This window comes from Taudactylus pleione, unplaced genomic scaffold (assembly GCF_031769625.1).
Source record: "Taudactylus pleione unplaced genomic scaffold, aTauple2 ptg001314l, whole genome shotgun sequence".
Lineage (NCBI taxonomy): Eukaryota > Metazoa > Chordata > Amphibia > Anura > Myobatrachidae > Taudactylus > Taudactylus pleione.
The window spans coordinates 4,466,089-4,489,821 of record NW_028285714.1 but is presented as its reverse complement, the minus strand read 5'-3'; positions in this window follow the sequence as shown (position 1 = coordinate 4,489,821).

Below are 23,733 nucleotides of genomic sequence, written 5' to 3'. Positions count from 1 at the left end.
ACTATATGCCCCTAGTCCATTTACTTATCTACAAGGCACAGGAGCTCGCAGGTAATATTACCTTTAAAAGAACACTAACATCTCAATATAGGCTATTTAGCTATCATGTAGCAATGTGATGTGATAACATTTGTGAAGAGTAAAAAACCAACACATACTTAGCTGGCCAACCTGGTACAGTTGACAAGAGATATTTAGAGCCTAACCAAAATCCTCCAGTCAGAATCGGAAATTCCCAGAATCGACTGTTGCGTGCGGGACCTGAACCAGGAGCTGCAAACAAAAATGGGTTCTGCAGAGCAATCCAGTCATTTGAAGAGCTGCCTATAGTCATTGACCATTATTACGCCCTGGGAAATATGAGACAGAAAACGGGAAAGGTCATGCTGGTGATCAGGCCAAAACCAGCACAAGATGTTGGCACAGAGCACAAGGTAACCCCAGAAGAGTACTTTGAGTATGGTGAACTGGGGCACTTTCAGAGGAATTGTCCAAATTGCAAGAAACTGACTGTTGGGGCATCTAGGCTCCATGTACCCTGTTTGTTTGATCCTCTTCCATGGGTAGTCCACTGCTGTTCAAAGGTGCCTGTCATGATACAGTAACAAGAGGCGTTGGCGGTGATGGATTCAGGCAGTGAAATCACCTCCAGCACTCTAGTTCCAGAGGACCTGATGGTCTGGTTACCATCAGTAAAAGTGCTGTGTGTGAACGGGGGCACTGAGGAATATGACCGTGTTTGTCTTCCCATTACAGTGAGGGGACAAACAGTGCAAATAGTGGCAGCAGTAGCTCCAAGGCTGCCATACCTCTTTATTCTGGGATGAAACCTTTCCCTGTTACGGGAAATACTACTGGACCGGATTAATCCGGACATGCAATTGAATCATTGGCCGGACAGCTGACCCTACATGATCAGAGGAGGAAGTTAAGAAGCAGCAATATCTGGAACCTGGGCATGAAACTTTTGCTGCAAACAGACCAGTGTCACATTCCAGAAGACATGAGGACGAAGGCCTGGTCAAAGAAAGTTTGGAAGAAAACAAGAACTTGGTCAGTTGGTGGAGAAGATTGGTCTCCTGTGTTTAGAACTGTAACACTCCAGGACTTTGCTCAAGATCAATTAAATGATTGTGCATTGCCCAGGTTGAAGACTGAGCCCTGACATACACCTGCAGCATTTATTTGTTTACATTGCTCTCTTCTATGAACCCACTCCATTGATCCTGAAAAGGACCCAACTGTTTGCTAACATGCATGCAAACAGTGGCATAACTACTGTGGGTGCAAGGAGTGTGACTGCTATGGTGCCCAAGCTGTCTCTGTGGCTCACCGCTTCCCCTGCACCCAGTTATGCACTCAAGGTGGGCCGGTGAATTCAGGGCTGTCGAGGGGGGCCTGAGTGTCAGCCATGTTGATTTGGTGCCGGCCCGCCAGCTGATTACAGCTGATGCACTGGCAGGCAGTCATGGAGAGACAGCACCACCGGCCATGAGGCATTCAGAGCTCACAGACCAGAAGCCAATCATCAGTGACAGCACCTGATTAGCTGCCAGTCCCCAAGCTCCAATTGGCTTATGACCTGCACCAGATTAAAATTTTGCTGGCACTGTCTGTCCATGTCTGCCACTGCTTGCCAGTACACCAGCTGTAATTAGATGGGGGCCTGCCCCCAAATACACACATGCTGGCTGCTGATGGCGAGAGGCTGCTGGAGGGACACAGGGAGGTGAGTTGCTGGGGGGCATAATGTGCAAGAGGCACTACTATTGTGTGGAATATGTTATATGGGGGACTACTAATATGTCTGTAAAGGGAATTACTGTGTGATATAATGTATAAAGGGCATTACTGTGTAATGTAAGGGGCATTACTGTGTGGCATAATGTATAAGGGGCACTACTACTGTGTGACATAATGTGTATAAGGGTTACTACTGTGTGGCAAAACCTGAATGGGCTGTGTGGGATAACATGAATGGGCTCCATGTGGGGGCAATATATGTATTTTTTTTACCTCTGGGGAGGGTCTTTTAAGATCTTGCTATGTGGCCCACAAAGTTCTAGTTAGTTCTAGTTGCCCTTGCATGCAAATACAGAGGCTCTGGATTTAGGGCCTGATTCAGACTTAGGAATAGAGTAAGCAACTACGTACCTGGACAAACCATGTTGCAATGCAATGGGCGCATATACATACATTCTTTTTTTGCATCCAAGGTAAATACTGGCTGTTTCTGCCTGTAGCCCACAAATGCTGGACACATTTATTTGTACACTGCAATTTAGATTTCACTTTACACACCCCATCCAAATTTAAATCTCTCTGCACATTTTACATCTGCCCATCCTACAGTGCAACATGGTTTTAATAAATGCTAAGCTACTTGCTCAATCTTATTCTATTCCCAACTCTGAATAAGACCCTTAATATGAATTTGCATGAGTCATTAATACCCCTTTTACACCAAACAAATAACCCGGGTTATTGCCAGGTCGATCCGGGTTGAGGCTCTGTGTGAACGGCTCCCAAAAAAATAACCCGGGTCGATTTACCAGGCAATCTTACTCGGGTTGAGAGCAGGGTTGAAAACTGGTTGTTCCCGGGTCATGAGGCAGTGTAAACGGGTGCTACCCTGCTTATTTGACTCGGCTAGCTCTGAATGATGCTGATTGGAGCTTCTGGGGCACTGGCAGATGATGTAATTTGTCAGTGCCCTGCATAGAGAGACTTACATGAAGCCATCGCTTGCCTGCCTAACCTCCTGCACCACAGCAGCCTGAAAAGCAGGCAGGCACACAGCCTGCCACAGCCAGAACTGCAGCCTGCACCACAGCCTGACCAGCAGCCACAAATGCAGGCTGATACACAGCCTGCCACAGCCAGAACAGCAGCCTGTAGCAATGCTGGAAACAGTCCCCACCCCTCTCTTTTGCTGCCTTTTGTGACCATCTTTGTCAGACCTTAAAGCAGACCATTTTTAATGACTTCTACAGAGAAAAGCAGGGATTACCAGGGTTCAGTGTAAACGGGGCAAACCCGGGAATAACCCGGGTCGAGTTGCAGTGTAAACGGGGTCTGAAGCCGAGTTCAACCCGGGATTGACCAGTGTTCAAATTCCAGGGTCGGACCCGGGATTTTGGTGTAAAAGGGGTATAAGTTTGCACAAACTGAGGCTTAAAGGATACTTTTGTAGCTGTTTCACAGGTTTTTGGCAGACTGCCAATTTTCACTGTACCCAGCTCCGGAACCTGTGTAATTTAAGAGTGTCACCATTTCTAAGGATTGTGTGAGATTGTGTGGCCCTGACGAAGTTCAGACCTAGGCAAAAACCTAATCCTAGTCAAATTACAACACCATACCAAATTTGGTGACGCTAGGTCCAAAACTCTGGCCGTGCATAAAGGACAAACAGACTGACAGGCAGACACACTTTCTCACTTACAATCTATTGTAACACGGGGTGTAGAAATGAGGACTCAAGTAGGCAGGTACTCGGTAAAGCAATGTCTTTTAATAGCAGCAGACACTTCACTTTAGCATACTCAGGCTCAGGCCTGGAAACACAGGCATAGAACACAAATAAACAAATTAACATAAAATGTCCCAGCACTCCTTGTGCTTAGCATTCAGCAGTGGCTTGCAGTCACAATTGGCCATGCTCTCCCAGCATAGCCCTTGGTCCCTGGCATTACAACACTCTGGCCTACTAAACTGGCCGCTATTCAGCATCAGTGCAAAGAGCATAAAGCAGATAAGAGTTTTAAACTCTTCCTGTTCTCTGGTGATTATTCCAGCTGGGTTTCGGCAACTGTGAAAACCTGGAATTCCACACTTCCACTGCTACTGCAGAATGCACAGGCTTCACTCCAGCCTCCCTTGAGGGAGCTGATCCCAGAGGAATGTGGGCAATTCAGGTGAGAGACAAACCCTCTCACCACACATCTGCCCTTTCACTTTTCCAAGCCTATGGAGGCACACCTATTCCTTGGTGATGGCTGACACCCTTCCGTTTTTTTCTTGCGGATGCTGGGTTGTACTTTTCCCTGCCACTCTGTGGACAACGTATCCCTCAAAGAGCCAGTGCTATATCTGAGCGGTCTAGCAAGAAGTACAGTGTCTGGACTTTCTTTTTGTCAAAAAGCTTGTCACCGCGCCTCAGGAATGCGATACGGTCACTGTTTTACACCCACTCCTTCAGGTGTATTTATCTTGTGCTCTATTAAGGCAGTGCACCCTGGCAGGGAAGAAAACATATCCTGATTATCGCGAACTAAGGCTTTTGCTTCTTTTTGCTGTTTTGCTGACAAGGTGTCTGCCAATGGAGCTTTTTTAGGGCCAGGTGAAGTAGAGTGGTGGGAGGCAGTTTCCAGCACATTCATGGCAACATCTGTATTGGGTATAACATCTCTGCAAATATTTTTGTCTGGCCGTAACTGGGCAAAGTGTTGCAGATTTCTTTCCCTCTCCAAAGAGGACTGGCCATGCTTTTACACTCTTCTCCCTTTTATGAGGTAGGGCCTAGGAGACTTTACAGTGGTGTTGTCTCTGTGGTTCTTTAAGAGCTCAACATATCCTCAGAAATTACGTCCCAATATGATAGGATAGGGGAGCTTAGGACCAATGGCAGTGACCACCTCATAAGCGCGTCCCTTTATGGTGGTTGCTGCGGTTGGTCCACACTTCGACTGCTACTGCAGCGTGCAGAATGCACAGGTTTCACTCCAGCCTCCCTTGGAGGGAGCTGATCCCACAGGAATGTGGGCAATTCAGGTGAGAGACAACCCTTTTCACCATATAGAAGTTTGTTTGTTTCTTTGTTGGCAAATATCTTTCACATTTCTCAAGGTAAAGCTGCCAAATGTTACATAGTTATTTAGTAATGAAAATATATGTGTGTGTGTGTGTGTGTGCACATCTTGTTATTTGTTGCTCTTTGTTTTTCAGATTTGATTTGGACAATACAGAGGAGATCACACAGGACTGCTGCGTAGGTTATGAATTATAATGGTACATTTCTTAAATTACCAATATTTAACCTTGTCACTTTCCTTTAATAAGACTGCAGATACTTTATTTGTTGAAAAATGACTGTTAGATTCTGAGACATTAGATACAACCAAGTATCTGTGATAACTGTTCACTTGTACATTAATATTTTATTTGTGTAATTGCTCCCAGGAGAATGCACCAAAAGGGGATGTGAATATATTTGCATTAGTAAATATGGTAATAGACCTGAGAACATTTCTCTTCTAACCAGGTGGAATCCAATCACGCGTAAGTGAAAGGGATATCAAAGTGTTCATTGAAATAAAACAGTGTGTTCAGAGCTCTATATTATAAAGGAAAGTATCAGTTATGATGACACTGCTGACAGCAGCTGCATAGTGTGAAACAGTGCAGATTGTGTGATTCTAAAAGAGAACACTGTTTATCAGGTTTGTTAGTGACCAACCTATGTAATGTATTGCCCGTTTGCCATTTATTACTGTATAACATTGACACACTGTATATTGATAGCTAGTATGTTATATAAGAGTTTCCTAGGGACACTAAACACTCTGGATGAGTGAGATTATGCCAGTCGCCCAGTGCTTTAAACACCCCCTAACCCATAGCCCTATCAGAAATCACTATTTGTAAAACAGCCCCGTTGGAAGCCTAGCTATAGCTGAATTTTCTATGATGCACAGGTAGCCAAAACGGAATGGGTATGATACATGGTCGGCGGTTCGATTCCCGTCAGCGGCAGCCCGACAGGAGCAGAGTGCGAAGCAGCGGAAGCCCGACAGCGCTGGAAATCCCGATCGTGGATAGGTAAGTATACACTAACCTAACCTAACCCCCCTAACCCTCCTTAGGGATGCCTAACCCTAACTTCCCCCCCAAGTGCCTAACCCTAACCACCCCCTTCCCCGCTGCCAAAACCTAAGTCTCCCGGGGGGGTGCCTAACCCTAACTCTCCCTCCCCCTAGCCTAAACCTAACCCTCCTGGGGGGGTGCCTAACCCTAAGTCCCCCCCGGGAGCCCTAAACCTAACCCTCTCCCCCCGCGGCTGTTGCTCGCGGCGCCCGGCATCACTACGATCGTGATGCCGGGCGCCGGTCTCCCGGCATCGGGGAAATGCGGGCGTCTACATCTAGACACCCGGCATTTCACCCATGCCGGGATAAGACAGTCGGGAAGCCGGCTGCCGGTATTTAGGCAGTCGGCTTCCCAATTGCTTCCCGCCAAAACTTGTTGATTGCTTTTGGGTTTTCAAGCTCATAGGAAAAAATATTCTTTGCAATAAAGCCTTTTTTTGTAAACCATACTGTGAAATTATAGGTCACGATTACATGTCTGTAAGCCAAGCAATTTTGAGAAGTGAAAGTCAGAGGTCAACTCCTCAAACTCTTCGGGCATCATAGGAAGACTTTCATAGAAGAGACAAGCACAGAAATAATCTTCCAGCAGTTATTTTGTTTCATACCAATTTTTGTACAGAAAATGTAGTTTGTAGCTTCACCTGTTATAGGTCACCTTACAATTCAGAAATAGTACTTGTATTGTTAATGTTAAAGCAAGTGCAGAGAATTATTTAACCAATACCAACCCACAGCGATTTCACATGGGTGAATAGTGCAAGATATCCAAGGTAATTTTTTTTTTTTAAATCTACACTTAATTTGTCTAGAATAAGAGAATATCCTATTATAGCTCCACTACAATTCACAATAATATCATGCAAAAATTGGTGCTTAGCTCTTAGAAACTCTAACAAAGGAACATCTAATTTTGGGAGGGAAAGCGATTTCCTAGTAGTATGTGATCTATCTAACTGTGAGCAAGAAACCAAATGAAAATCCTCACAAACTTTAAGTGACCCACTATTATGTGAGGTTAGGTCTGCAATCAGTTTCTGAAAAGAAAAGTTGAACGCACATGTCTGGAGCATACACATTGCAGAGTACATATGGTATATTATGAAGAAAGATATTACAAAAACAAAACGACTATCAGGATCAGCTTGTATAGATAAAACCTCTAAGTACAAGGAACGTTTTGCTAAAATAGCCACGCCACACCACCAGGGGCGTATTAAGAAAGGAGGGGGCCCATGTTCACTCCCTGACCGGGCTCCCTCCTCTCTTACTGGCTGCCGTCAGCGAACTGATAGCAGCAGTAGACTCCGGGCACTTGTATGTGCCTGGAGTCTACTGCGCATATGCAGATCACCTAGAAAAGTTATTTCCTACTGCGTATGCGCAAAACACCAGGAAATGCCTCAGCTTCAGCTCCCAGGATGTCTCGGGTCCTCATTCATATATACCCCAGCCCTAGCCATAGGCTTTCAGTTGTTAGTTTGGTGTGGCAGGATCAAGATGCACTTTTGTAACAGGGGACTGCTCAGGCAGTCCTAAGCTTTTATTTTATGTTTTATTTTATTTCTATGTTTTTTGGTTGGCAGTACTAAGCGTCTGTACTGCGACTCCATCTACCTATACCAGGTCGCAACACCAGCAACTGGGCTGATGATTCCGGAGGGTCGTGGCTGAGCTTGCTAGCAGCAATGCTGTGACCCGGACTGCAACCGGATGCACAGAGATGTCAGGTAAGGCAATTCCTCGTTTACGGGGAATCGTGCATTGCAGTCCTTGCTTCTGGTGTCAGAGATGCACCGGAAACCACTGCAGTCAGGTCCCAGGATTGTCTGTGTCCTCACTAGACCACTGAGGCCTTATCATATGATGCTGGGGATCGGCAGCAGATACTTCTGCTGCCATGAGGCCAGCGTACCTGACTGGTTGACGCAGCTTAGGGGAGGTAGGCGCTCTGATATTGGCACAGACTCCGGTTGTTTTACAAAGCCATCTTCAACTGACCATAGACTGTCTACAAAATCACCGCTGTATCATCAATTGGAAGAAAGCATCACTTTCTCCAACACAGCAGATGGTACATCTGGGGGCATTGGTGGATTCTTGGGCACAAACGGTGCTTCTGCCAGAGGAAAAGATAGTGACCCTGTCATTACTAATACGCAAGCTGCTATGCAAGTGAAGGATATCCATTCTGTCAGCTTTGCAGTTCCTAGGATCAATGGTATTACTTTTGACATGGTGGTGTATGCTCAGTTCCATTCCAGGCCTCTGCAAAAGTTGATTCTCTCCAAGTGGAATGGACAGTATCATCTAATAAGGTCTCAGAGGTTCATTCTCACTCCAGAGGTTCGTCACTCTCTCCTGTGATGGCTGAGAAAGGATCATCTGAACAAAGGGTGCCCATTCTGCATTCCAAATTGGGTGCTTCTCACCACAGATGCCTGTCTTTGTGTATGGGGGGCAGTGACAGGTCATCACACCTTTCAGGGAAGATGGACAAATCAGGAAAGTCATCTGCCAATTAACATTCTGGAACTGCGAGCAGTGTACAAGGCACTCAGAATGGCACAGGACCTGCTCCAGGGCAGTCCAGACCAAATTCAATTCGACAATGCGACTACCGTGGCCTACCTCAATCATCAGGGAGGCACAAGCAGTTATGCTGCCATGAAAGAAGTGACAAAGGTTCTGATTTGGGCAGAATGTTATCTTCTGGCCATCTTGGCAATGTTCATACTGGGAGTACTCAATTGGGAAGCAGACTTCCTAAGTCGCCGGGACATACATGCCGGAGAGTGGTTTCTCCATCCGGGAGTGTTTCAGCTCCTGGTAAACAAATGGGGTGTACCAGTGATAGATTTCATGGTGTCACATCACAACCACAAGGTGCTGTTAAGGATAGAGGTTACTTCACAAATATGTCCCGCAACAGCCTTTAGGGATGGATAACTCGGCTAGCTGCGGCCATGTAGCAGCCTTGAGGGCTGGTAAATCTTGAATAGTTGTGGCCTGTGGGCCATAGAACAAGATGAAGCCTTTGGGCCGTGAAGCAGCCTTGTGGGCTGGTAAGCCTTGGCTAGTTGAGACCTGTGGGCTGTAGAACAAGGCTACAAGGCTGCTTCACGTTGGGCCGTGAACCAGCCTTGTGGGCTGGTAAGCCTTGGCTAGTTGTGGCCTGTGGGCAATAGAACAAGATGCGGCCTTTGGGCCGTGAAGCAGCCTTGTGGGCTGGTAAGCCTTGGCTAGTTGTGACCTGTGGGCCGTAGAACAAGATGCGGCCTTTGGGCCGTGAAGCAGTTATGAGGGCTGGTAAGCCTTGGCTAGTTGTCGTTGATGTGTGGCTTGTGTCGCTGGGTTGACACTATTGCCAGTACACTAGATTGTGTACTCTGGATGCTGGAGAGCAGCCTGTGCCGCCGGGTTGACACAAGCGGCAGTATGCTGGATTGCGTAGGCTGGCCGCTGGAGTGCGGCCTGTGCCACCGGGTTGACACAAGCTGCTGGACACTTGATTGCGCACTCTGGACACCGAAGTGCGGTCCATGCCGCCTGGATGACACAAACGCCAGATAGTAGGTAATCGGACCGTGCCGCCTGGATGACACAAATGGCAGGAGAAACAAAGCTGACAGGAGAACTGGGTACTTGACTGAACAAACAGGAGACTAAGCCAGAACTGGAAACATGTGAAAATGCTATCACCGGCACCAGAGCAGCCTTCGCACTAGCAGGAAATAGCCACAGGAGCCAATCCAGATTGGACCAGGGATGATAGACAACTGGTAGGAGGAGTTCAGCGAACGATCGCCCAGCATTTGCCTCACCCTGCATTCGCAGTGCGGCGGCTTGTGACAGGTCCCCAGGTATGGGTCCAGGTCCAGAGACCCATCAGCAGCCTTCGTGGATGTACTGGCAGTAAGATGGGACTTCAATCTGGTGTATCTTTTTCCTTTTGATTTCTCTTCTCCCTAGAGTTCTCAGGAAATTCAAGCAGGAAGGCGGAACAGTAATACTGGTGGCTCTGGCTTGGCCCAGATATCATTGGTTCACCGACATACAGAATCAGTCCATAGACAGGCTGTATCCTCTTCCTCTATGGCAGGAACTGCTAATGCAGGGTCCCTGCTGGCATCCGGACTTACTTTGTCTGGCTTTGACGGCGTGGCTCTTGAATCTTCCATCCTAAGAGCAAAAGGTTTCTCAAGTTCTGTAATTCAGACAATGGTTAGGGCACGGAAGCCTGCCTCTGCCCACATTTATTACAGGAAGTACTGTATGAGCCTAAAGTGTCCAGGATTTCAAGAGTACTGGCTTTTCTTCAGGCAGGGTTAGACAGTGGTCTCCACCTGGCTACTTTGCACATTTCTGCATTGTCAATCTGGTTCCAAAGGAAGATTGCCTCATTACCAAATGTTAGAGTTTTTTTCCAAGGAGTTCCGCAAGTTCAGCCTCCTTTTGATCAACTGGTAGCACCATGGGATTTGTGTTTGGTTCTTAAGGGGCTACACGCTCCCCCATTTGAACCTCTAGACTCTGTAGATTTGAAGTAGTTGACAGCAAACACACTTTTTCTTCTAGCTATCTCTTCTGCTCGCAGAGTCTCTGATTTGGCAGCACTTTCTTGTCACTCTCCATTTTTTATTTTTCAACAGGATAGAGCTGTTCTTCGTACAAAGGAGGGTTACCTTCCTAAGGTAGTGTCACATCTCCCTGGATGTAGTTTGTGCTCTCTGTATCTATGTGGAGCACACAAACTCTGTGAGAAAATCAGATGCTCTTTTTGTATTATATGGTTTTCACAAACGAGGATGGCCAGCTAATAAGCAGACTCTGGCAAGATGGCTATGCATGACTATCTCTCAGGTGTACTAATAGGCTGATCTTCCTGCCCCCAAAATGGTGACAACACATTCTACTTGGTCTGTAGGTCCATCATGGGCATTTAGTTGTGGTGTCTCTACTGAACAATTGTGCAAGGCAGCCACATGGTCTTCTGTCCAAACTTTTCTTAGGTTCTATGCCTTTGTTACCTTTTCCTTTCAGGATGCTTCCTTTGGGCGATGAGCTCTCTTTTCTGCTCAAGAGCATCCCCCACCCTAGGGTAACTGCTTTAGGACATCCAGATGGTATCCCTGTGGATCCCTATGGACCCTGAAGAAAAAAATTATAGTTATGGTAGACTTACCTAGATAACTCCTTTTCTTCAAGGTCCATAGGGTCAACAGGGCACCCACCCTGATGCACCTGGCTGCAGGGGTAATTATTTCTTATGGTTAGAGATTCTCTAATTTTGTGTAAGAGTATTTCTGGTGTACAATTGCTCTTCCTTCTCCTGCCTTGAGGCTTGGTAACTAAACTGCAGGCCTATGGCTAGGGGCAGGGTATATATGAAGGAGGACCCGAGGCATCCTGGGAACTGAACCCTTAACTGTTTGGTGCCTGGAACTCTGCAACCAAAATATCCCCATGGTATCCCTGTGGACCCTATGGACCTCGAAGAAAATGAGTTATCTAGGTAAGTCTACCATAACTCTAAATTTTGTGCAGAGCTACTCCATGGGACTTCGGAAAAAAAAGGATGGGTGCATGGTGTGCAGTGCGGGGCCCCCCTGGACCGCACACCCTGCACTCATTATAAATACACCCCTGCATGCCACATAATTTGGACATGTAAGTGGCAATAACCAATTCAACATTTGTAATTTTATCATTTCCGAAGCTATTAGATGAGTAAATTAAAAAGCAATGTCAGTATTCTGTTTGGACAGGTATAGTAAAACCTTTTGCCTGTTAGTCAGTGAATTTATCCTTTCTATGTTCAGGGAGCCAATTTTCACATTAGACATATGAAAATACCAGGATTTAAATAAGCAATAGTGAAGAAAAGCAGGCACTTAAGGAAAGGAGACATACAGGACAGAGACAAGGGGAGACATAATAACTTCAACAAAATATAGTACAAAAACAGGGAATGTGATCAATATAATACTAACGGACTTCTGGTGTAACCTACAGTAGAAGTTTTCTATACAGCAGAAAAGTAATTACTATTTCAAGGGCAAAACTCCTTTACGAATCGCAGCATTTACAATTGCTAAGGGTCATTAGTGGAAAGTGGAGATTACATAGTGTATGGCTATGGTAGTATCATATAACACTAAATGAAAATCGCAAGAGCATGAAACACATGGTCAGACAATATTATACATTTTAGAAACATATCAGTATACTTAAATGTCAACATAAACTATTGAGAACTAAAGAATTTACACATAGTAATACCTGTCTAATTTTGGGGGTTATAATATCCTATCAGGCGCTCACCTAAGAGTTATGTGCAGAAACTAGAATGTAATAACAAATCTTAAAATTTATTACGTGTAAAACCAATGTTAAATACAGTAGTATATTATTGTGCATGTGTAAAAAGTTAAAATTAGTAATGGCTATCCTAAAAACAAAAAAAACATACATATATACAGTTACACGTTATTAGATATATAACCATATAATCTGTTATTGCATCAAAAGCATCTTGAATAGCCAATACAATCTGTACGGTTTAAAAAAGACAATATTACTGTAAAATATAAGGGTTTCCCACTAAAGTAAAAATCTTTTGTCCTTTTAATATGTGTGGTGTTGTGCCCAATCCCTTAGCAACACAGTTGCAGTTTTTTGCTCGTAATGTAATTAAATAGTTGCAGTTAGTATTGCTTTTTAATGTAGCAGAATAGTTTCAGTTGTAGATCTTATTCAATGATTTAGTATAAATGTCTAATTTAAATCTTATGTCTGTCCCACATTGCACACGTGTGGAAGTTGGTCTTACCGCAATATCAACACTTGTGGATGTCTTATGAAGTTGATGTACAGACCTGTTGCCGGTAGTTGTTAATCCTTTGGCATGCACCGCTGATGAGCTCTGTTCAGATATTTGGATGCAATAACAGATGATATGCTTATATGGAATCGGTATGAAATACAGCCGGCCGCACGGTTCGATTCTCGGCAGCGCCTGGCCGACATCAGCAGAGTTCCCGGCAGCGGAAGCCTGATCGTGGATAGGTAAGTATTCTCTAACCTAACCCCCTAACTCTAACCCTCCTTAGGGGTGCCTAACCCTAACCTCCCCCCCAAGTGCCTAACCCTAATCCCCCCTCTAAGTGCCTAACCTCAAACCTAAGTCCCCCTGGGGGTGCCTAACCCTAATCTTCCCTCCCCCTAGCCTAACCCTAACCCTCCCAGGGGGATGCCTAACCCTAAGTCCCGCCGCGGGTGGCCTAAACCTAACCCTCCCCCCCGCAGCTGTCCGCTCGCGGCGCCCGGCATCCCTTCGATCCGGGTGCCGGGCGCCGGTCTCCCGGCATCGGGGAAATGTCAGGCGTCTACATCTAGACACCCGGCATTTCATCCCTCGCCGGGATATGACAGTCGGGAAGCCGGCTGCCGGTACTAAGGCAGCCGGCTTCCCCATTGTATACCGCTTATATATCTAATAACATGTGACTGTGTGTATGTGTGTGTGTATGTATATATATATATATATATATATACACATGTTTTTATGTTATTGTTATTATTGTTATTTGCACCTGATCCGATGACCGCATGGCAATTGACACAGCGTCTGATTCAGAGATGTATGCTAACCCGATGGAGGTGGAGCGGGGGCATTCCTGGGCAGCATTCCCAGAAACGGGGGCATGTTGCCCCCATTTTCCCGGAGGGACTAGGCCAGGGTCTGCGTGGGTACATGCAGACTTCCCGGACGCGCAAGCTGCTAGGACCCGGTCAGGCTGCAGTAAGCTTCAGCAACTGCAGCTTGGCCGAAGGGACAACAATTTCGACCAATGGTCGCAATTGTTCCGATGGTGATCCCAGGCTGCAATCACGCAGATGCAGCAAGGAGGTGTCTGACACCTCATTCTGCCTTAAATGGACAGAATTGCACAGCCGCTTGTGTGCGGCTGTGCAATTCTGTCCATCTCTGAATTAGGCCCACAGTTTCTTTGAGAATTATATACCGTGCAGATGCACACCAGGAGACAATGATCAGAAATGTAATAAGCCTCTAAGAGATGACAATGGGAATGACAAAAGGAGTGCATTCAGGATGAGGAAGGTGAGGGATCGAAGATATCAGAGTAGCCAGCTTGATTTTCCTCTTGTAAATATGAATGTGCATCATCCGGTGAAGTGATGTCCTTGAAGGTATCACCTTAGAACAAAAATAACCTGGCCAGGTAAATCAGGGCAAATTTATTTTTTTCCTTTACTAAGTGACAACATATTGGGGAGAAAGCCTTACACACCCTAATAAGCTCCACCGAAAACTCCTTTAAGATATAAAGACGCTTACCTTCACAGATAATTGACTTCTATTTCCTGGATGTGGTCCAGAAGGCCAAACTAGGCATGTAGTTTAAACACCTAAAAATGGTTACTCTTGGATGAGCATCTGAAGATCTAGGAGAAGGACCCACTCTATTAACTAGCTCCACCACTAAATCCTTGTATTCATCCTAAATTCATTGTATGGAGGGTAGAGTGTTGTGATCAAAATGTGCCAGTGCTGGTCCCTTAAAGGATTCAGGTAGCTCCAATAGCCTGATGTTGTTTTTCCAGGAGTGATTTTCTATATCATCCAGCTTGTTCCATAGCTAGTGATTCTCTTTTTCTAGACATTTTACTGCACATTGCACATCAGCCCCATGATTAGACTGATCGCAAACTGTTTTCAGTTTCTATGACCCTCTGATTCAAGTGCTGCAACTGTGAGGTAATGTCTGACACAGGTTGCGATAGTAGTGGCCCCGTAGTTAACTTAATAGCATCAACTACATCACCATAAGTAACGGATTAATAAGTTGAGCGCCCTACCTGAGGGAGATCTGTTTCTTTGCTCTGCTGCAGCTTTCTTTGTAGCAGGAGAGGCTGGAACAGTGTCAGCACCTGGTGCCATTGCAGGGTCTGCCCAACATTTTTCCTGGCATGGTGGTAGTGGTTTGGAAGTAGTTGTTGCTGCCAGATATATATCCATGGGATGCAGAAGTAGCAGTTGAACAGGTGTTCCTAGCTTGGAGGCTGTAAAACAAACTTGAAAGGGAATTTATGTGCCGGGATCAGAGCAGAGCGTGCAGAGGAGACTCTCACTCCATGCAGCCTGAAACAGAAGTTTAAAGAACTCACATTTTCTTATTTCACTCTCAGCCCATATTGTTCTAGACATTGTAAGACCAGTGACAGGTTTTGCAAATACTTCACGTTTGATGCACCTGTCACAGTAATGTCATTCAGATAACATTCCATACCTGGAATCTATTGCGACTCCTGGTCCATTGAATGCTGCCAGATACAGTCAATTGTGCGCATTGATTGTTGTCAACGCTTTAGAGTTGTCCTGCATGACCAATTGTAAATAAGTGCCTGTAATTTCTGCCGCCTGTCAGGTTTGCAAAGATATCTTCTATTTGTGATAAGTGGTATTGGTCCATTTGTAACACGTGATATACAGTGGCCATAAAGTTCCGACACAATCTTACAATTTTTCTTTACAATTGAACACTGGCATTGTCCATGGATTCTACTCCATTTTATAAAATATCTCCGGTCTAGCGCCATTTCCACTTTCAGTCAGCTGGCATAGTGTAAAAGCTATGCCTTATGAAACTTGGGTACCACTCCTTCCACCAGCCAAATTCCCTCTCAAAACACGGTCTCAGGTCAATCAAAGACTAAGGACCTCATTCAGAGCCGCTCGCAAAAAGCGAGCGCTCGCTCTGAATGAGGGCGGCCTCTTTTTTTTTAAAAGCCGGCCCCCTGGCCACTTGCTAAGCTGTGGGTGACCACCCACAGCTTTTGCGAGCGGCTAGGTGATGGTCGCAAAGCGACCATCGGGCTTGCGACCCTTGTGGTAGGGTCTCCTCTGCCGCAAGCCGCAGTGAGCTTCCGGCTCTAATAGAGCCGGAATTTCACTACTGACATCACTGGTGATGTCAGTAGGGCCGCCCACAAACGGCAGGCGTTCCTTCAGGAACGCCTCTATTTGTCCAGCCATCCCCCCACCCCGCCTACAAAACGAGGCGAGCTGTCGATCAACATCGACAGCAGCCCCATTTGTAGCGAGCCCTGGAGCGGGTGAATTTCTCACTCGCTCCGAAGCTCGCGCACGCGTATTGCACACGCAGCGCGTGCGCAATGCACAACCATCGACCCGCTAGCGAGCGCATAGCGCTTGTGAGCAGGTCTGAATCAGGCCCTAAATGCAATGACAAAGAAGATTTGTTTGTCACATTTAGACTCTTTATTGTCTTCAAATTCAGTTGCGTTTTCTGGAACCAGTCTCATTCCCATAATGCTGGACCACCTTTTTGTACAATGAATAAGCCCATCAAGAACCACTGATTATTGTAGCGCAGGTAATACTCCATGTGGTATAATTTTCTCTCCAATGTACGTTCTCATTGTCACAGAAGTTCCTGCAATTTGGCAATCTAAGAAAGTCATTCAAACTTGCAAAATAATTGGCCAGTGTCCATTTTCATATCTGTGTATTGAGAGTAGTTTTGGATTCATCTTTGTGTATTCATTTTGCAAAACCACCCTCACATCTTTTGGTTTTGGACCTGTATTTTTTTTTTAAATTGATAACAGCTAACATTGTGTAATTTGGGTCTGTGTTTGTTTGTACAAAAACGTCAATTGACATCAATAACATTCATTTCCAGTCAAATTTGTCCATCTTACAGTTCACAATAGAGCAGCGGCACAAACACACAGTAGTTTAAAAGAGTATAGCACATCTGCAGATGTGACCACATACATCTTACTTCCTTGCGCGTTAAACTGCCCTTCTAGTCGTGCCATGCCATGGGGTCACTCGGTAGTGCAGTGTCTTTTCATGCGACTTTTTACCTTCAAATGCATCTTCTTTGCAAAGCGATGCAAATAGGATGCACAACCAGCTTCTAGTGATTAATATGCTATCCAGTATGCCTACAGTATATTCTGTGTGCTACAACTGTTTCTGTATCTGCATGCCAAATGCTACATCCCAGTGTCACAGCCGCTGATACTGTAACATAGCATTTTGCATGCAGATACAACCGCAGTCGCAAGCAGAATATAGGCATGCCACATATCATTTTAAATAGCAGAAGCTACTTGTGCGTCCTATTTGTATAGCTTTGTGAATAAGACACATTTGAAGGTAAAAAGTCACACAAGGACGCTCTGAGCTACCAAATCACACGGCGCTCACGCATTTTGTTTAATGTGACTTGTAGCGCACGTAGGTAAGATATATGTGTATAAAACATTGCCAGACAGGATGGCAGTTTAATAAACTATAGGACCCCATAGAAACCAAGAATGTTTTCATTAACCAAGAACTAAATCAGAGGCCCAAAGGCAGTACAGGGAAATGGAGGTAGAGTATGTATGTAGTGAAAGGAAGGTAAAGGAAGGAAGGATTGAAAAGTTAGTTATTTTTGACTAAGAAAATTTATGAGGGATGGAGGGTAGTATGGCCAGCAGGTCAGCCTCCAAATAGTAAACATTGTATTATTATTATTATTATTATTATTATTATTGTTGTTTTAAACATGTGTAGCAATGTATTAGAGCAGTAACCAATAAAAATGTTTGTCTATGTAAAAAAGACTATCTGCAATGCCCCCCCCAAAAAGCAAACAAAAAAACAGTCCATTATGAAAAGAAATGTGATGCAAGATGGAATTGTCCTTGGTCCCACACATCCACCCTTATGATGTATATTAAGAAGGTCATGCAAAATTTTACTAACCAAACATTTCAGCTACAAGGACTGCCACTTTTGTGTCACTGAAGTGCTTGGTTTGTTTGGGCCCCCACAAAACAATTTTTTGGAAGGACTACTTCCAATCATTAATGAGAAGGTTGATGATGAGATTGCATGTGCTGGTCCAAACTGCTGGTTACTGATACTGGACTGCTTGTTATTATTATATAAAGTATTATAATTGTATGTTATACGTTGCATGAACTCCCTGCAAATGACGTAACAGGGAGGAAGTGCCTACAAGGTTAATGTCCCTACCTCAACTAACTTTAGCCTCACAAATGGTACAGATGCCTTCACAATTTTTTTCAGGATTTGGAAAAAATAATTCCACACCCAAGAGGTGGCTTTTCTGGTCTTTATGCCCAGGCATGTGTCACAATCCTGATTATTTCTCTCATTTGTTATTAGTTGTCTCATATCTTACCTCTGTCACTTGTCATGTGAATCAGGATATTCTGATTTGCCTTGGAAGTTTGCTCAGCATGCAGGCTGATTATTTACCTGACTTTCCTTCTATCTGTGAACTCTGCAGAGTCCGGAATAGAGCAGTGTGTGCAATCCAAATGTAGTGCTAGTTTTGAATGCAGGAATTGAATATGTAATTGCTCTCTGTGCATGTTGTTCCCCCTACACTTCTACAGCACACTAGTACTCAGACTACATGCCAGAGTTCCCACCAAAACTCAGTATGGGCACAGCCATGTTGGACTCAGTCACCTGACACTCCTCCACCAGACCAGCTGATTGCAGCATCCACTCCCCGGAGACTCAGGGCCTGATTCAGAGCCGGACGCTCTGACAGAGCGCTCGCTCTGAATCAGGGCCAGCCTTGTTTTTTTAGAGCGGCCTCCTGGCCACTCGCATAGTGTGGGTGACCACCCACAGCTATAGCGAGCGGCCAGGAAGATGGTCGCGATGGTCAAGACCATCACGACCATCAGGCTTGCGACAAGACCCTTGTGGTAGGGTCTCATTGTCGCAAGCCCCAAAGAGATTTTGGCTCTCACAGAGCCGAAATCTCTCCCACTGACATCACTTGTGATGTCAGTGGGGCCGGCCCCAGACGGTAGGCATTCCCATGGGAACGCCTCCGTCTGGGCAGCCATGCCCCCGGCCCACCCACCAAAGGGAGCATGCTGTCACTCAACATCGACAGCACGCCCCCTTTGGTACAAGACCCAGAGCGACGGTTTGCCCGTCGCTATCCAGGTCTCGCGCATGCACACGACGGAGCCGGCTCCGTCGTGTGCATGTGCACTGGGCCACCATTGACCCGCTTGCAAGCGCATAGCGCTCTCCGAGCGGGTCTGAATCAGGCCCTCAGTCCTATAAATTCTATTTCCTCACTGGCCAACATTGTCAGTACAATGTCGCTTCTGCTTGTCAGAGTCAGTATTTGTTGTGGACCCAGGGTGGAAACAGGAGCAGACACAGGTTTAAACTGAAAGGTGGGTTGTTTAATGTGAGTGTTTGTAGACATGAATAAAGATAAACTAAAGTCCAGTAATAAACAAACTGATATATGTGGCAGAAGGGAGCTGCAGTGAATGGGAGTAACAAATGTCCAGATCAGTGGCAGAGATGAATCCAGATGAACTGCGGGAGTGAAGTGGAAATCCTGGTTTGCTGAATAGTGGCTGAAGGGGATATCCAGTAATGCAGTGATGCTGGCTGAAATGGAGATCCAGAAATGCTGTGATGCGTGAACTGAGGAGACAGGTTAAGGCAGGAGTGTGTTAACTGAGGAGACAGGTTCAGGCAGGAGTGAGTTTGTTGGAAGGCACAGGACTGATCTCAGCAGTGAGCAAGGCTAGGCAGAGCGGTGCAGGCTATGCAGGGAGCCAGAGACCGTCAAGGAGCTAGGGTTAGCAACGGAACACAAGTCTTGGTTACAGGAGCGTAGAAAACTCTCTCTCACAGCTACGCTGTGAACACGTTGCACTGGCAACTACAGGGAGCTCCAAACACCCTTAAGTAACCAGTAGTGGAACATAATAGGCCAGAGAGAGCAGGTGACCTACAGACGATTGGCCTGCTATGTCACATGGCCAAAGACAACATGGTGGCGCCCAGACACCTGTGACCCAGAGATGCCACTAGACTTACCCTTGCCAGGATGGTCCAATGCTGGCAGACCTCTGCGTACAGCCAATGCCAGTCTCCACAGGCCAGCTCCCCCGACAGAAGGACCGTGCCACAGCGCCCTCACCGGTAAGGACCGCAAACCTCCACGCTGCGAAACCCTGGCTCGGTGCTGAACTCCCTGGTATGTTGTACTGTACGGTTCCAGTCTGTCCAAATCCAGTTCCAGTCTGGTGAATGCAAGTATGAATCTATCTCAGTGTTCCAGTCTGGTCTAACTAAAGTACTTGCTTCTAGTGTTACCATCAGTTCCAGCTGATACCTGTTACCACTGATTCCAGTCAACATCTGTTACCATCATTTCCAGTTCGATTGTCTCCTAGAATCGGTCCCAGTCCGATTGTCTCTAGACATCGGTTACAGTCCGATTGTGTCCGAACATCGGTTACAGTCCGGTTGTCTACAAATATCGGTTACAGTACAATCCTGCATTATCAATATATATAATCAATTCTACATCATCAATTCTACAATATCAGTTCCAATCTGGTCCTGCATCATCGATTCTATATAATTGATTCTACAACATCGGTTCACATCCGATTCTGCAACTATAGTTCCAATTCAACTTCCAGTCTAATAAAGTTATTTTATTCCTGTACCTGTCTTCGGGCCAACCATCTCCAGCAGTTTCTCTGCCTCCACTTCAGCCTACCATGCCTGACATAGGCAACATCAACCCTCAGGCGAGACGGCTTTCTTTTTATCACGAGCAAGAACTGCTGTCATTGGTGGCTGACTTACACAAACACCCTCATGATCAAAATCCTCATTATTGTCAGATAGTACACAAATATCCCCTGATCCTCCTGTCGGACTTCCACACTAAGGGCCTGATTCAGAGCCGCTCGTTAGCGGCAGTACGCTCGTAGCGTTCCGATGTTGTGCAACCACGCATGCGCCGGTGTTACACAGCGCATGTGTGTACGGCTGTTTGCGATCTTTTTTTAAGTCGTTCGTCAAATAGCGAACAGGAAGTGACCTGTCAAATGTGATTGACAGAACAGGCCGTTTTTGGGCGGTGACGGTGGTGGAGATCAGAAAACGCAGGCGTGTGTCGAGGCATTTTGTGGGCATCCTTAAATTATCTCATGCGAACGTCAAATGTGATTGGAACGAGTCATACGTCACTGTCTGATCCACTTTCCGTTCAAACTGCTCGCACAGCTTGGGGTCTGGTATACTCTACCACAATGGCGATGGTCTCGTCCCCCTCCCCGAGCCGCCTCGATGTTTCATCGATGTTTTAAATTTAAGCAGACAAGCAATCAACTTTGATTACCAAACTTGCTTGTAATGTGTTTAGCCACTATTTTTTGGGTGGAAGCCCAAAACCGTACGCAGGTGAAATACTCAGCTGCTAATTTCAGTATTACACAATCAATTAGCGTACCATTTTTGTTGTCCCAAAAATTACATTATTTTGGTTTAGGGGTTTCTGTTATTGCAACAATATTGTCATCATGTTTGTTTTTTTGCAAAATTTTTAATGCTCTCAGAAATTTCAACAACATTTTTAAATGGAAAAGTGTGCCTTTAAACTCCCAAATGGTTTTTAACCCTTTTTTTTCGGAATGTTTTAAAATTAAAATATTTGGGGTGCCGGGATTAACGAAAATACATTTTTGGAATAATGTCACAATACAATTTAGAATAATTAGATTGTTTTATTTTTTTAAACGAAAATCTCTGTTTTTACAGGCCATTGGCCACTTTGCAGGTCTGGATAACGTCACAAAAAAATGACATAATTAAATAAAAAAGAAGAATGGCATTTGGCCAAATTAAAAGAACACACATTAAAAACAATTCACAAGAAAGGAGAGGAAAGTTTTGGCCCTTAAGGAATATGGGTCAAGCACAGAAGGATTGTGGGAAAATTCGCCAGTGCTGTTATCTCTTTTTGCCCCGTTTGGCTGGGGTAGGGTGGGAGCCTGACCGGGTCCGGGATGTCCTTTGGCTGGCCTCTCCAGAGGCAGATGTTGTGGCCTCTGGACTAGGCAGAGGGCTAGGCACATTTGGAGGGATGGCTGTTGTTGTGCCAGAGGTGGAGGATCCTGATGTTCCGGCAGGAAGGGAGGCCGGCTCCACCATGTGCTGGCGAACGAGCTGCTCCAGGGCATTGGCAATTCGGATGTTGGCCCTGGTATTTTCCGCCAGGGCCTGACCAATGGTCACGTTGGCCGCAGCATTTTGCTCCATGGCCTCCGCCACCCATAGCAGACTGGCGTCCATCCTCAGCAGAATCTCCGTGTGGTGATCCGATTTAAAATTGAGATCCATGAGGAGGGCCACTGCCTGCGAGGGGGATTGCCCTGGACTGGCTTCTGCAGGGTCCCCAGCCGGATCTACTGCTTCCTCCCCTGCAGAGCCAGCAGAAATTCTGCGGCCACGGCTCCCCTCTGGAGCAGACTCATCCGCCTGTGTCTCTGTGAGAAAAAAGATAAAAGAGGAACATTACAATCTACATATTGTCACAAACACATTTCAGAGTTGGTAACATAACAACATTTACCTGGGACAACATGAGGAGCCGCAAAGTCTGGCATGTCCGTATCCATGTTGGACACGCCAAACACCTCCTCATACTGCACACACCCCTGTGCCAGCTCTTCCAAGTCATTCAGCTCCAATGACACAGGGGTGGGACTCTCTGCCAGTTTTTGTTTTAGACGATATTTGTAATCAGTCCATCTGTGGAACAAAACAAAAGCATTATTCCTGCAGTATTTGGCACTGTAACCACTTTTCTTAAAAATGTAGTTTTTACGTACCGCCGTTTGACATCCCGGGCTAGACGTTCAAACTCACCAACCCTATTGACAGCACTGGCTATCTCCTCCCACATTTTCCACTTCTGGCTTGAACCCATATTCCGATCTGCCTGTGGCAGGGTGTCAACACACCTTTGAACCAAAACCTCCATCTCCTTTCTTGTGAATTGTGGCTGCCTTTTTTTTGCTTTCTTTGGTTGGCATACTCGGCCCAGCAGCCTCTTCCATGGCATCCTCCACACCTTTCAATTTAAAAATAAATATCATTTACATGTCCAACTGTCTATACATTTGGGGACTAACAAATCCTTTAAACAGAAAGAGAGAAGTACTTACCGGGCGCCTCTTGGCCCTCGCTTTGCTGGTCTGTAGACATTTTTTTCAAAAGCACTTGAACTACACCAGACCGTTTTGGCTTTTCCGTGACGTATTTATACATGCGTCCTTTTTTTGTGTTTGCATCATTGATTGTGCGCTCCTATGATCCCTCCTTAATTTGAGCGGAAAAAAAAAACTATTTATGGATATGGGCGACTCGAGTCGAGGTGGCAGGTGTTGATTGTTTGAGGTATCGTGTGTAGTCGTGGATTGTTGGCGGGATTCGTGGTTAAGAGGCGTTTTTTGGGAGGTGTAGTTGGTTTTTTGGTTGGATTTGGATATTTTGCGTTCGTTTTTTTGAAGTGCGGATATTTTCTTTCTTTGTTTTTTGGTGAGTAAGTATTTTTTTCATGTACTTTAAAAATTAAGGTTTCTACAATTCGAATTTCAGCTTTTTAATATTTTTTTGTTTTTTTTGGCAGTTATTTTGGCTTTGCCCCAGAGAAGTTTTTGGACTGTGACTTATTGTTCGACTTTTGGTAAGTTTGTTTTTTACATTATTTTTCAAATTTGATGTGTGGGTCTTCGCATATATTTGGCACATTCATGTTTTTTTTTTTATTTGGCATATCATGTATTAACACTAAATCTAGCGTCCGATATTTGTATTTTTGGATTCGTGATTTTTGATGGGACAAATGTGAACTATTTAGCGCACTAATGTTTCCTTATTCTCCTTCGCCAAATGCGAACTATTTAGCGCAATAATGTTTCCTTATTCTCCTTCGCCAAATGCGAACTATTTAGCGCA